This window comes from Macaca thibetana, chromosome 16 (assembly GCF_024542745.1).
Source record: "Macaca thibetana thibetana isolate TM-01 chromosome 16, ASM2454274v1, whole genome shotgun sequence".
NCBI classification, from domain to species: Eukaryota; Metazoa; Chordata; class Mammalia; order Primates; family Cercopithecidae; genus Macaca; species Macaca thibetana.
In genome coordinates, this window is record NC_065593.1 from 62449847 (window position 1) to 62461885 (window position 12039).

The following is a 12039-nucleotide window of genomic DNA, read 5'->3' on the forward strand; positions in this document are numbered from 1 at the left end:
CACTTCTTGAATGTGGAGCTGCAGATCTGGCCTGTGACCCTCCCTGCATGTCTCTTCTTTTTTTTTTTTTTTTTTTTTTTTTTTTTTTGGGACGGAGTTTCGCTCCTGTTATCTAGGCTGGAGTGCAATGGCACAATTTCGGCTCACCGCAACCTCCACCTCCCAGGTTCAAGGGATTCTCCTGCCTAAGCCTCACGAGCAGCTAGGATTACAGGCATGTGCCACCACGCCTGGCTAATTTTTGTATTTTTTTTTAGTAGAGACGGGGTTTCTCCATGTCGGTCAGGCTGGTCTTGAACTCCCAACCTCAGGTGATCCACCCACCTCGGCCTCTTAAAGTGCTGGGATTACAGGCGTGAGCCATTGCACCCAGCCAGCATGTCTCTTCCTAGCCAAGAACCTTGGGGAAAAAAAATAACATAACTTCTCTGATACTTTGTTTCGTTACCCATGAAGTGAAGTTAATGGCCCTCGCCCCACGCCGCACACCCGAGTTGTTGAGATTTTTGAGCAGCTGTTACATGGGTGTGTCCACATGTGAATGTTCATCACGTTGCACACTTACAATGTGTGCATTTTTCTGTGTCAATGTTATAATTCAACAAAATAGTGTATCAAAAATTAGCAATTAACTTCAATTAGCAAGCAGGCTTCTAATAGAAACTGATAGCATTTATCTTGCAAGGAAATTTTATTACCTCCAACTTTTAAATGGGAACAGCGTTTTTTGTTGTTTTTTCTTTTTTTTTTTTAGAGCTTTGCCCTGTCACCCAGGCTGGAGTGCAGTGGCGCAATCTTGACTCACTACAACCTCCACCTCCTGGGTTCAAGCAATTCTCCTGCCTCAGCCTCCTGAGTAGCTGGGACTACAGGCCCACACCATTGCGCCGGCCTAATTTTTGTATTTTTAGTAGAGACGGGGTTTCACCATATTGGACAGGCTGGTCTCGAACTCCTGACCTCAGGTGATCCATCCGCCTTGGCCTCCCAAAGTGCTGCGATTACAGGCGTGAGCCGCTGCGCCCAGCCGGGAACAGTAATTTATTTTTTGTGGCCTTCATGAAGCTGGCAGGGCCTCCCCACTGTGCTGAAAAGAACACTCAGCTGAACTCACATTTGGGTGGTTTGATGAGGCCTTATTTTTAAAACTTAACCTCCAAACCTACTGCATTCCAAAGAACTAAAAATTTATACTGCTTTTCTATTTTTAATGGACTCACAATGAAAGAAAATATTTAAAGCATTAAAAAGGTGGCATTTTATTTTATTTTATTTTATTTATTTTTATTTTATTTTATTTTTTTATTTTTTTTGAGACGGAGTCTCGCTCTGTCGCCCAGGCTGGAGTGCAGTGGCGCGATCTCGGCTCACTGCAAGCTCCGCCTCCCGGGTTCACGCCATTCTCCTGCCTCAGCCTCCCGAGTAGCTGGGACTACAGGCGCCCGCCACCGCGCCCGGCTAGTTTTTTGTATTTTTAGTAGAGACGGGGTTTCACCGTGGTCTCAATCTCCTGACCTTGTGATCCGCCCGCCTCGGCCTCCCAAAGTGCTGGGATTACAGGCGTGAGCCACCGCGCCCGGCCATATTTTTTATTTTTATTTTTTTTTTTTGAGACGGAGTCTCGCTCTGCCGCCCAGGCTGGAGTGCAGTGGCCGGATCTCAGCTCACTGCAAGCTCCGCCTCCCGGGTTCACGCCATTCTCCTGCCTCAGCCTCCGGAGTAGCTGGGACTACAGGCGCCCGAAAAGGTGGCATTTTAAAGTTCATTTTTCAAGTCATCCTGTATAGCAAAGGCAGATAAACTTTAAAAAGAAAAAAATAAAATATATATAGCCATAATTTTTTCAAATTAAAAGATATAGCATAATTAAAAAATTAAAAGCCATTAATTAAAAAATTAAAAGATACAGCCATAATTTTTTAAAAAGTAAGATAACCATCTCCATATAACAGACACCAAAAATGAGGCAGGGCACTGGAGCCACACACAGGGGTGGGTACAGGGCTTCCCAGCCGTGTACCTGGAGAGGGGAGGAAGTAGCCATGGCCTCAGAGCCCGGGCACCCAGGGACTCAGCACCTGGATGGCAAAATCCCCAGTAGGCCCAGGAGGTGGGAACTCTGAGCCAACAACACACGACCTCACCATGTAGGGGAGAGAGTTGGGGGAGAAGGTCGGGGGAGAGAGAGAAAAAAAGAGGAGAAAGAGAAAGAGAGAAAGAGGAAGAGGAAGAGGAAGAGGAAGAAAGAGAGAGAGAGAGATTAACTGAAATGAGAGAAGCATTTACCCAAGATAAACCTACACACCTCACCCCAACCACATGGCAAAGCTGCTGGTAATAAAGACAATTAAGAAAACCCTTAGGCCGGATGAGGTGGCTCACACCTGTAATCCCAGCAGGTGAGGGTGCCTGTAGTCCCAGCTACTTGGGAGGCTGAGGCAGGACAATGGCGTGAACCCGGGAGGCGGAGCTTGCAGTGAGCTGAGATCGCGCCACTGCACTCCGGCCTGGGCGACAGAGAGAGACTCCATCTCAAAAAAAAAAAAAAAAAAAAAAAAAAGGAAAGAAAGAAAATCAGCCCTTAAATCACTGCAGGTGAAATGGAAATAACGGAAGAATTGGAAAATGATTTCAAATTAAAATGTTTAGGATCATCAAAAGAAAACAAGAAGTTATAAAACCAAAACTGGTTTAAGCTGGGCACAGTGACTCACACCTGTAATCCCAGCACTTTGGGAGGCCAAGGCAGGCAGATCATGAGGTCAGGAGTTTGAGACCAGCCTGGCCAATATGGTGCAAACCCCGTCTCTACTAAAATAAAAAATTAGCCAGGTATGGTGGTGCGTGCCTGTAATCCCAGCTACTCAGGAGGCTGAGGCAGGAGAATCGCTTGAACCCAGGAGGCAGAGGTTGCAGTGAGCCGAGATCACGCCACTGCACCCCAGCCTGGGCGACAGAGCAACACTCCGTCTAAACAAACAAACAAACAAACAAAAAACTGGCTTAAATGAAATAAGAACAGGTGGTCATGAAAAATAATAAGTGATAAATCCTGGAAGTTAAAGGTATGATTTTTATTTATTTTATTTTTAGTTTTTTCTTCCTTCTAAAATTTTTTCTCTTCTATTTTTTAAAAATGCTTTACATGGGCCAGGCATGGTGGCTTACACCTGTATTCCCAGCACTTTGGGAGGCCAAGGTGGGCTGACTGCTTGAGCCCAGGAGTTTGAGATCAGCCTGGGTAACATAGTGAGACCTCATCTCTACAAAAAAAATTTAAAATTAGCTGGGTGTGGTTGATGCATACCTGTAGTCCCAGCTACTTAGGAGACTGAGGCAGGAGAATCACTGGATCCCAGAAGTTTGAGGTTGTAGTGAGCTATGATTGTGCCACTGCACTTCAGCCTGGGTGATAGGGTGAGACCCTGTCTCAAAAAATAAAAAAATAAAATAAAATAAACTTTACATTTTAGTATTTATATTTATTTTACATTTTTCACCCTTTGTGGTCTGTGTGCAAAAGGTATGATTATTGAAATTAAGAAGCCAACAGACAGAATGTAGTTGGCTGGATACATTGAAGAGAGAAGTTAGTTGGCTGATGTCACTGAGAGTGTGGCAAAGAACAATATAGATGAAACAGGCTGGGTGTGGTGGCTCACACCTGTAATCCCAGCGCTTTGGGAGGCTAAGGCGAGTAGATCACTTGAGGTCAGGCGTTCGAGACCAGCCCGGCCAACATGGTGAAACCCCATCTCTACTAAAAATTCAACAATTAGCCAGGTGTGGTGGTGTGCACCTGTAATACCAGCTACTCGGGAGGCTGAGGCAGGAGAATCACTTAACCTAGGAGACGGAAGTTGTGGTGAGACCATGCTACCACACTCCAGCCTGGGTGACAGGGCGAGATTCCATCTCAAAAAAATAAAAGGAGCAGGATTGCTTGTTCACCTCTTTCTCTGGGCACTGAGTGTTGGCAAGTGTGGTCCTCAGGCCAGTTTCTGTGGCCCCAGGACGCGCTGCAAATGCATGAATGGGTCAGGACCCACAGTCTCGGTGATTCAAAGCTCACAGGTGATGCACGCTCCTGCAGAACAGAAAGAAGGGACAGTCGTGGCTCCTGGTGGCGCTGATGGTTTGTTTTCATAAATGTCCATTTAACAGCTGCGACAGCTAGAGGTGATTGTTCCTGGGGCATCTCGCTCTACCCTAACTATGGTCCCTCTGAGCAGCCCCTACAAACACGGGAACGCACCAGAGGCTGAAGAGCCCTAGAAGCCCTAGAAGGGACCAACTTTGGCAGTCCCATAACTGCACTAAATTCCTGCCTTATTGTCCCCAAGGCAGATGGTTCTCTTGCTCCCTCCAGGGGACCCCCATAGCCCCAAGGGGCCACCTGGCTGCAGAAGGCCCCTGCACGGGGATGATTCTCAAGATTCTAATTTAGTCATACTCTCTCTATATTTTCCCAGGCCCTATTCTAAGATGCCAGGGATTTTGTGCAGGGCACAGGGCAGAAGCTGATGTGAGACATGGGTACCTCCTGTCTCTTGAGAAGAGCTGTGCTCGCTGGCTGCACATGGTGCATGAGGGAGGGGTGTATCTTAGTCCGTTCTCATCCTGCTATAAAGAAATTCCCTGAGACTGGGTAATTTATAAGAGAAAGAGGTTTTTTGTTTTTGTTTTTGTTTTTCTGAGATGGAGTTTCACTCTTGTTGCCCAGGCTGGAGTGCAATGGCATGATCTTGGCTCACCACAACCTCTGTCTTCCAGGTTCCAGTGATTCTCCTGCCTCAGCCTCCTGAGTAGCTGGAATTACAGGCACCTGCCACCACGCTCAGCTAATGTTTTGAATTTTTAGTAGAGATGGCGTTTCACTATGTTGGCCAGGCTGGTCTGGAACTCCTGACCTCAAGGGATCCACCTACCTGGGCTTCCCAAAGTGCTGGGATTACAGGCAGGAGCCACCGCGCCTGGCCAGGAAAGAGGTTTAATTGACTCGCAGTTCCACATGGCTGGGGAGGCCTCAGGAAACTTCCAATCATGGCAGAAGGGAAAGCAAGTACCTCCTTCACAAGGTGGCAGGAGAGAGACGAGTGAAGGAACTTGCCAAACGCTTATAAAACCACCAGAGGTCATAAGAACTCACTCACTCACCGTCCTGAGAACAGCACGGGGGAAACCACTGGCAAAATCCAATCACCTCCCTCCCTTGACACCTGGGGATTACAGGTCCCTCCCTTGACACGTGGGGATTATAAATCGAGATGAGGTTTGGGTGGGAACAGAGCCAAACCATATCAGGTGCCTTGACAAGGAGAGAAACGGGAGATCCCAAGCCGAGGAGAAGTTGGAGGTTGATCTTGAGGGCAGTAGGGCTGGCCTGGGGCATCTCTGAGGGGAATAGCCATATGGTGCCTGCGGGAGGGGGCCCAGGACTGGGTCCTAGTCTCTCCAATGTGGACACAGAGCCACGAGGCAGAAGGTACCATGAGACTGTGACCATGTTTGTTTCAGCGGACCCAGCCAGGGTGGAGAGTGATCAGGGCCCACTCTGAAAGGCCTGGGACCTTTGCACAACCACGGTGGTGGTGACAGCTGTTGGGGGGAGTTGGGAGCAGGAACTCTAAATGACAGATGGTTTCCTGTCCACTCAGCAGGCTGAGGGTCCACCTGGAAGATGCCAAGGCAATGAGCTTGGTGCCATCCTGAGTTTGCAGGCCGAGGCTCACGTGGCTCTGCCAACATTTACGTACAGTATCCACGTAAGCCAAATAAAACTCCCCGAACTCAGGACAGGCAGCTCCTTGCCGTGGGCCACACACTGGCTCGGGAAGGACCAGTTACTCAGGGGCTTTCATTGTTCCAGATCAAAGGATGAGTGTGGCCAAGTGAAGGAGAAAGCCCCTGTGTGGGCACCTGCAGAGGCATCAACCCTGCCCAGGGGCCTCTGGGGACGCAGCGACTCAGTGACCAGTGAGCACAGATGGGCGACTGTACCTTTCTGCTTCAGCTCTTCATGGCCAAATGGAAGGACAATCCCCACCTTTCAAGGTGGCATCAAGGACTGAGAAAGAACCGGCACCAGGCCTGGCCCCCTAAGCGCTGCTGGGGTGTGGATCCAGGTACCTTCCACTTTCCACCTGGCAGCACTAATGTTTCCTCCCCAGCTGCACTGGCCCTTATCTGGGGGTCAGGAACTCATGTGCTGGATAAGGAGGAACCCTTTCCCAGACAGGAATGTTGGGTGTGGTAGGGACAGGCACTGGGGCTGAAGTAGCTTTTCCAAGGAGACAGTTTGGAGTGTGTCTTCCAGAAAGGAGCATGGTAAGGTCAAGGAAAGGAAGCTGGAGAGGGCGAGGAGGGCTGTTTCAGGAAATGAAGCTGAGGGGAAGTGGCTCAGGATGTAGAGGTGGAGGAGGTGATGGGGATGGAGGAGGTGATAGAATGCAGGAGGTGATGGGGATGGAGGAGGTGGGGAGATGATGGGGATGGAGGATGTGATGAGGATGAAGGAGGTGGGGAGGTGATGGGAATGGAGGAGATGATAGAATGGAGGAGATAATGGGAATGGAGGAGGTGATGAGGATGGAGGAGGAGATGGGGATGGAGGAGGTGATGGGGATGAAGGAGGTGTGAGGTGATGAGCATGGAGGAGGTGATGGGGATGGAGGAGGTGATAGAATGGAGGAGATGATGGGAATGGAGGAGGTGATGGGATGAAGGAGGTGAGGAGGTGATGAGGATGGAGGAAGTGATGGGGATGAAGGAGGTGATGAGCATGGAGGAGGTGATGGGGATGGAGGAGGTGATGGGGATGAAGGAAGTGATGGGGAAGGAGGAGGTGATGGGGATGGAGAAGTTGATGGGGATGAAGGAGGTGGGGAGGTGATGGGAATGGAGGAGGTGATAGAATGGAGGAGATGATGGGAATGGAGGAGGTGATGGGGGTGGAGGAGGTGATGGGGATGGAGGAGGTGATAAGAATGAATTCCACTCTGGCCTTCCCTCATACCCTATGGGTCTCCTTCATCACCTTCGTTAACAACTTAGGCAGTTCCCAAAACTGTTCATCTAGCTTCAGCAAATGAACCATCTCATCTTGGCCAATCCAGGTTTGCTCACCCATATTAAAATAATCAAACCAGTCTAAGTCAAAACTTCCATCTCACATCTGATGGCAAGCTGCCAGGGGCAGCAGTGGGGATCAGCTCTTCCACCTCCTTGCTCCCCTCCACCCTCGTGCATGCCTCCTCTCCCCCAACCCCTGCAAAGGACATCCTCCAGGGCACCCCTCCCCCAGGCAGCCCCACCCACCCCAGCTGCTGGTCCTGGTGGTTCAATGCCATCCAGGCAGTGAGCCCTTCATGAGCCTCCCACCTGACCTACCCTCCTGGTGTTGCAACTTCGAGCATCTTTCCCTGGGAAACGCTGGAAATGTGGAGGGTGACCAGCCCAGGCAGCTCCAGCCACCCTTCAGAAGGCTCCAGTGGCAGGGCTGCTGTGTCTCTGTACCCAGCCCCAGCCGCAGGTGGCCAAGCCCTCCCAAGAACACTCCCCACTTCTGCCTGGGGCCAGGACTCAAGTTCAGAAAACCACCGGCTGAGGCTCCTCTGCCAGTTGTGCTCGGGAGGGGCCCCCTCTCCTGGTTTGAGGCCCTTCACAGTCCCATCTCTATTCCTCAAAACTTGCCTCTAGCAAGCCCCTTTGATTTGAGCCCTTGCGCGCAAGTGGCTTTGGCTCTGGGCTTTATGCTGCAGATTCACTGACACCTCATCACAGTTCCTCTATCACCCATTTCACAGATGAGGAAACAGAAGCACAGAGAGCTTAAGTCCCCTGCCTGAGGTCTCACAGCTTCTCAGCAGGGGAGCCCAAACTCAGTTCCTGGCAGCAGCATGCTTCCCGGTCTGTAACCCCACTGCAACTCTCTGCTGGGGCCTTACGCCACCTTTTGAGATGTCAGACACATCAGGCACGCTGTCTGCACTGAGTAGGCACGCCGGGCGCGCTGTCTGCACTGAGTAGGCACGCCGGGCGCCCTGTCTGCACTGAGTAGGCACGCCGGGCGCGCTGTCTGCACTGAGTAGGCACGCCGGGCGCCCTGTCTGCACTGAGTAGGCACGTCGGGCGCCCTGTCTGCACTGAGTAGGCACGCCGGGCGCCCTGTCTGCACTGAGTAGGCACGTCGGGCGCGCTGTCTGCACTGAGTAGGCACGCCGGGCGCCCTGTCTGCACTGAGTAGGCACGCCGGGCGCGCTGTCTGCACTGAGTAGGCACGCCGGGCGCCCTGTCTGCACTGAGTAGGCACGCCGGGCGCCCTGTCTGCACTGAGTAGGCACGCCGGGCGCCCTGTCTGCACTGAGTAGGCACGTCGGGCGCCCTGTCTGCACTGAGTAGGCACGCCGGGCGCGCTGTCTGCACTGAGTAGGCACGCCGGGCGCCCTGTCTGCACTGAGTAGGCACGCCGGGCGCGCTGTCTGCACTGAGTAGGCACGTCGGGCGCCCTGTCTGCACTGAGTAGGCACGCCGGGCGCGCTGTCTGCACTGAGTAGGCACGCCGGGCGCCCTGTCTGCACTGAGTAGGCACGCCGGGCGCCCTGTCTGCACTGAGTAGGCACGCCGGGCGCCCTGTCTGCACTGAGTAGGCACGCCGGGCACGCTGTCTGCACTGAGTAGGCACGCCGGGCGCGCTGTCTGCACTGAGTAGGCACGCCGGGCGCCCTGTCTGCACTGAGTAGGCACGCCGGGCGCCCTGTCTGCACTGAGTAGGCACGCCGGGCGCCCTGTCTGCACTGAGTAGGCACGCCGGGCGCCCTGTCTGCACTGAGTAGGCACGTCGGGCGCGCTGTCTGCACTGAGTAGGCACGTCGGGCGCGCTGTCTGCACTGAGTAGGCACGCCGGGCGCGCTGTCTGCACTGAGTAGGCACGCCGGGCGCCCTGTCTGCACTGAGTAGGCACGCCGGGCGCCCTGTCTGCACTGAGTAGGCACGCCGGGCGCCCTGTCTGCACTGAGTAGGCACGCCGGGCGCCCTGTCTGCACTGAGTAGGCACGCCGGGCGCGCTGTCTGCACTGAGTAGGCACGCCGGGCGCGCTGTCTGCACTGAGTAGGCACGCCGGGCACCCTGTCTGCACTGAGTAGGCACGTCGGGCGCCCTGTCTGCACTGAGTAGGCACGCCGGGCACGCTGTCTGCACTGAGTAGGCACACGAACATTCTCTGCTTTCCAGCTTCATCCAAAGTCCCAGGCATCCGGGAAAGTCCCTGGTCACAGGGAGCCCAGCCATTCCTGGCGTGGGAGGGTGAGGGAATAGAGGAGTGGTTCTTCTCCACCCTGCCTCTGCCCTGAAAGACTTATTCACTGGCAACGTCCCCTAGAAAGAGGCCTCTGAGCTCCTAACCACAGGGTGCAGGACCCAGGAGCTCATGTCTGTGCCTCGTGCAGGGTGGCACGTTGACCCAGCTGCAGCCAGCCAGCCAGCGGTGACTCAGAATTGGAAATGACAGGCTTCCATGGAGACAGAGGGCGCCGGGGTCGGGGAGGCAGCCCACAAGGAGCCTAAACCCCCACTGGGGGAAGGACAGCAGGACAGAGCTGGATGGCAATGCGAGAGACCGGGGGTGGGAGTGAGGCCTCTGCCCACAGGTGACCAGGGTCACACCTTCCGGGAGCCACAGACAGGCCCCAGCAGGAGGAGCTGGGGAACACACACAGGCCACAGCAGGAGAGGTGGAGTGGGTGCAGGACAGGCCTGGAGGGCAGGGGAGGGGCTGAGCCTCCGCAGTGGGCAAGAAGATTGGCCTGGCAGCGCTGACGGTCAGGAGGCCTGGTCTGCTACCCCATGCTGTGCGCCTATGAGGCCCCACGGGCCTCAGCTTCCTACTGTGACAGGGAGCAGCCCTCTTACCTGGCCAGGTGCCAACTGAGAGAGAGCTTGGCCCTGTGCAGGGCCACCTTCCTGTGTGCCGAATCATTACCTGGAGGCAGGACTGGAGAGTGTTCTCACTGTATTGCATTCCTGGGCCCGCGGAGCTCTCACAGGGCTGAGCCGTGGATTAAGTGCTTATGAATTGGCACAAAGAGGGGGCCGGGCCTGATTCATCCGTGTGCCCCATTCGCACCCCACACAGGATCGGGCACAGAAAGACATTTCCCACGCTTACGGGAGGAAACAGAGTAGGATGGGGAAGAATTGGCCTCTGAGGTCCCTCTTTCTTCCCACTCTATCCCCCAAAAGTTGCCTTCCTGGACCCCCTGCCCCCATGTCACCCACATAGGTGTTTACACACTGATCAGTGACGGAGATTCCAGGTAACAAGGAGCTGGGAGGCTGAACAGGTGCTGGAAGCCAGCAGCCGATCCCCCCGGAACAGAGGCCTGTGGCCGAGCTGTGAGCTCTCTTAGGTCTCCAGCTTATGGCTACCATGAAGGGCCTTGCCCTCCTGCCAGGGGCAGGATAACGATCTACCCAAATGCCCGTGGACCCCTCTGCAGGCTTGTAAAGACCCCACCCCTGTTTGCTGCGAACTTACCAGGCTCAGCCACGGGGGCAGGGGGAATGTGCGGCTGGAGCGCAGGGAAGGAAGGTTGGGTCTCCGGAGTCCACGGGCGTGGGGGGCTACCTCCCAGGTCTCACCCTTCAGCTTTTCTGTTTCCCACTCCAGGACCACTCGTCTGTCGTTCTGAACCCCCAGTCATATTGGTAACCATCATCATGGGTTCCCAGTGGCCCCATTGTGGGATCTTTTCCCCAGCGGTCTCTGCTGGGGCTTCTCCCTCTCCTCGCTTCTGGCCATCCCCTTCACTGGGGAGCAGTTGGCTGCTTTTCCCCAGCCAGTGCCTTTCACAGGCCCAGTTGATCCTATGAGATGAATCATGGAGGGGCAAATGCAGCCTGGGATCCTCCAGAATCCAGGGCGCCCACCGCTGTGCGGAGATGCTACCAAGTGTTCAAGTCGTGCGGGTTGTGGAAGAAACTGGCGAGCCCTGGAGTTGGGCCTGGAACTCGGAACCCAGCATGAGTCAATTCCTCCGCTTTTCACCCAGAAAAGTCTTCCTGGCTCAAGGTCCTGGGTTCATCACTTTCCTTCAAACAAACACTCAATCAACCACTTAGAGACTTTCAGTCTGGGTAAGATGGCCCAAACCCGACCCTCCCTGTTCCTGTCTGCTAAGCCCTATGCAAGAGGCAACCACAAGAGGGCCCCGAGGTGGAAGGAGAAGGATCGCTGGTTAAGGACCCCAAGGCTGGCTCAGGAACGTTTAGCAGCAGGGCATCATGACACCCCTCACCCCCACCCAATACAGGACCCACCCAGGCATGCATTTCCCAAGTCCCAACCTAGCAACAGAAGGCAGCCCAAGCAGGCTCCTTTCTCTCCTAGATTAAAGGCAAGTCGCCCCAACGCACTAGGCAAATCTGGGCATGATTGCTCACAGCTGTAATCTCAGCACTTCAAGACGGGAGGATCTGCTGAGACCAGGAGTTTGATACCAGCCTGAGTAACCCAGCAGACCCTGTCTCTACAAAGAAAACTTAAAAATTAGCTGGTCATAGTGGCACACACTTACAGTCCCAGCTACTCAGAAGGCTGAGGTGGGAGGATCACTTGAGCCCAGGAGGTCAAGGCTGCATTAAGTTATGATCACACCACTGCACTCCAGCGTGGGCAACAGAGTAAGACCCTGGCAAAAAAAAAAAAGAAAGAAAAAAAAGCCAGGCGTGGTGACTCATGCCTATAATCCGTAATCCCAGGGATTACGAGTTTGGGATTTTGGGAGGCCGAGGTGGGCGAATCACCTGAAGTCAGGAGTTTGAGACCATCCTGGCCAACATGGTGAAACCCCGTCTCTACTAAAAATACAAAAAATTAGCCTGGAGTGGTGGTGGGTGCCTATGGTCCCAGCTACTAGGGAAGCTGAGGCAGGAGAATTGTTTGAACCTTGGAGGCTGAGGTTGCAGTGAGCCCAGGTTGTGCCATTACACTCCAGCCTGGGCGACGGGAGTAAAACTCTGTCTCCAAAAAAGAAAACAAC

At 53.7% G+C, this 12039-nt stretch overlaps 2 protein-coding genes across 13 annotated transcripts in view; both read left to right on the forward strand.

Annotated features, from left to right (window-relative positions):
- The window catches only part of MXRA7 (matrix remodeling associated 7), a 1130960-nt gene that overhangs the window by 561506 nt on the left and 557415 nt on the right, over positions 1–12039 (forward strand). Inside the window, exon 1 of one of the 12 annotated variants that reach the window (XM_050764456.1) lies at positions 6427–6430. The exons of 3 other annotated variants lie outside the window; for them this stretch is intronic. The gene's annotated coding sequence lies outside the window, so the exon portion shown is untranslated. 8 more of the 12 variants (XM_050764457.1, XM_050764458.1, XM_050764459.1 and 5 more) reach the window with 8 other exon arrangements.
- JMJD6 (jumonji domain containing 6, arginine demethylase and lysine hydroxylase) overlaps positions 1–12039 on the forward strand; it is a 1042475-nt gene that overhangs the window by 511781 nt on the left and 518655 nt on the right. The gene's annotated exons all lie outside the window — the stretch shown is intronic.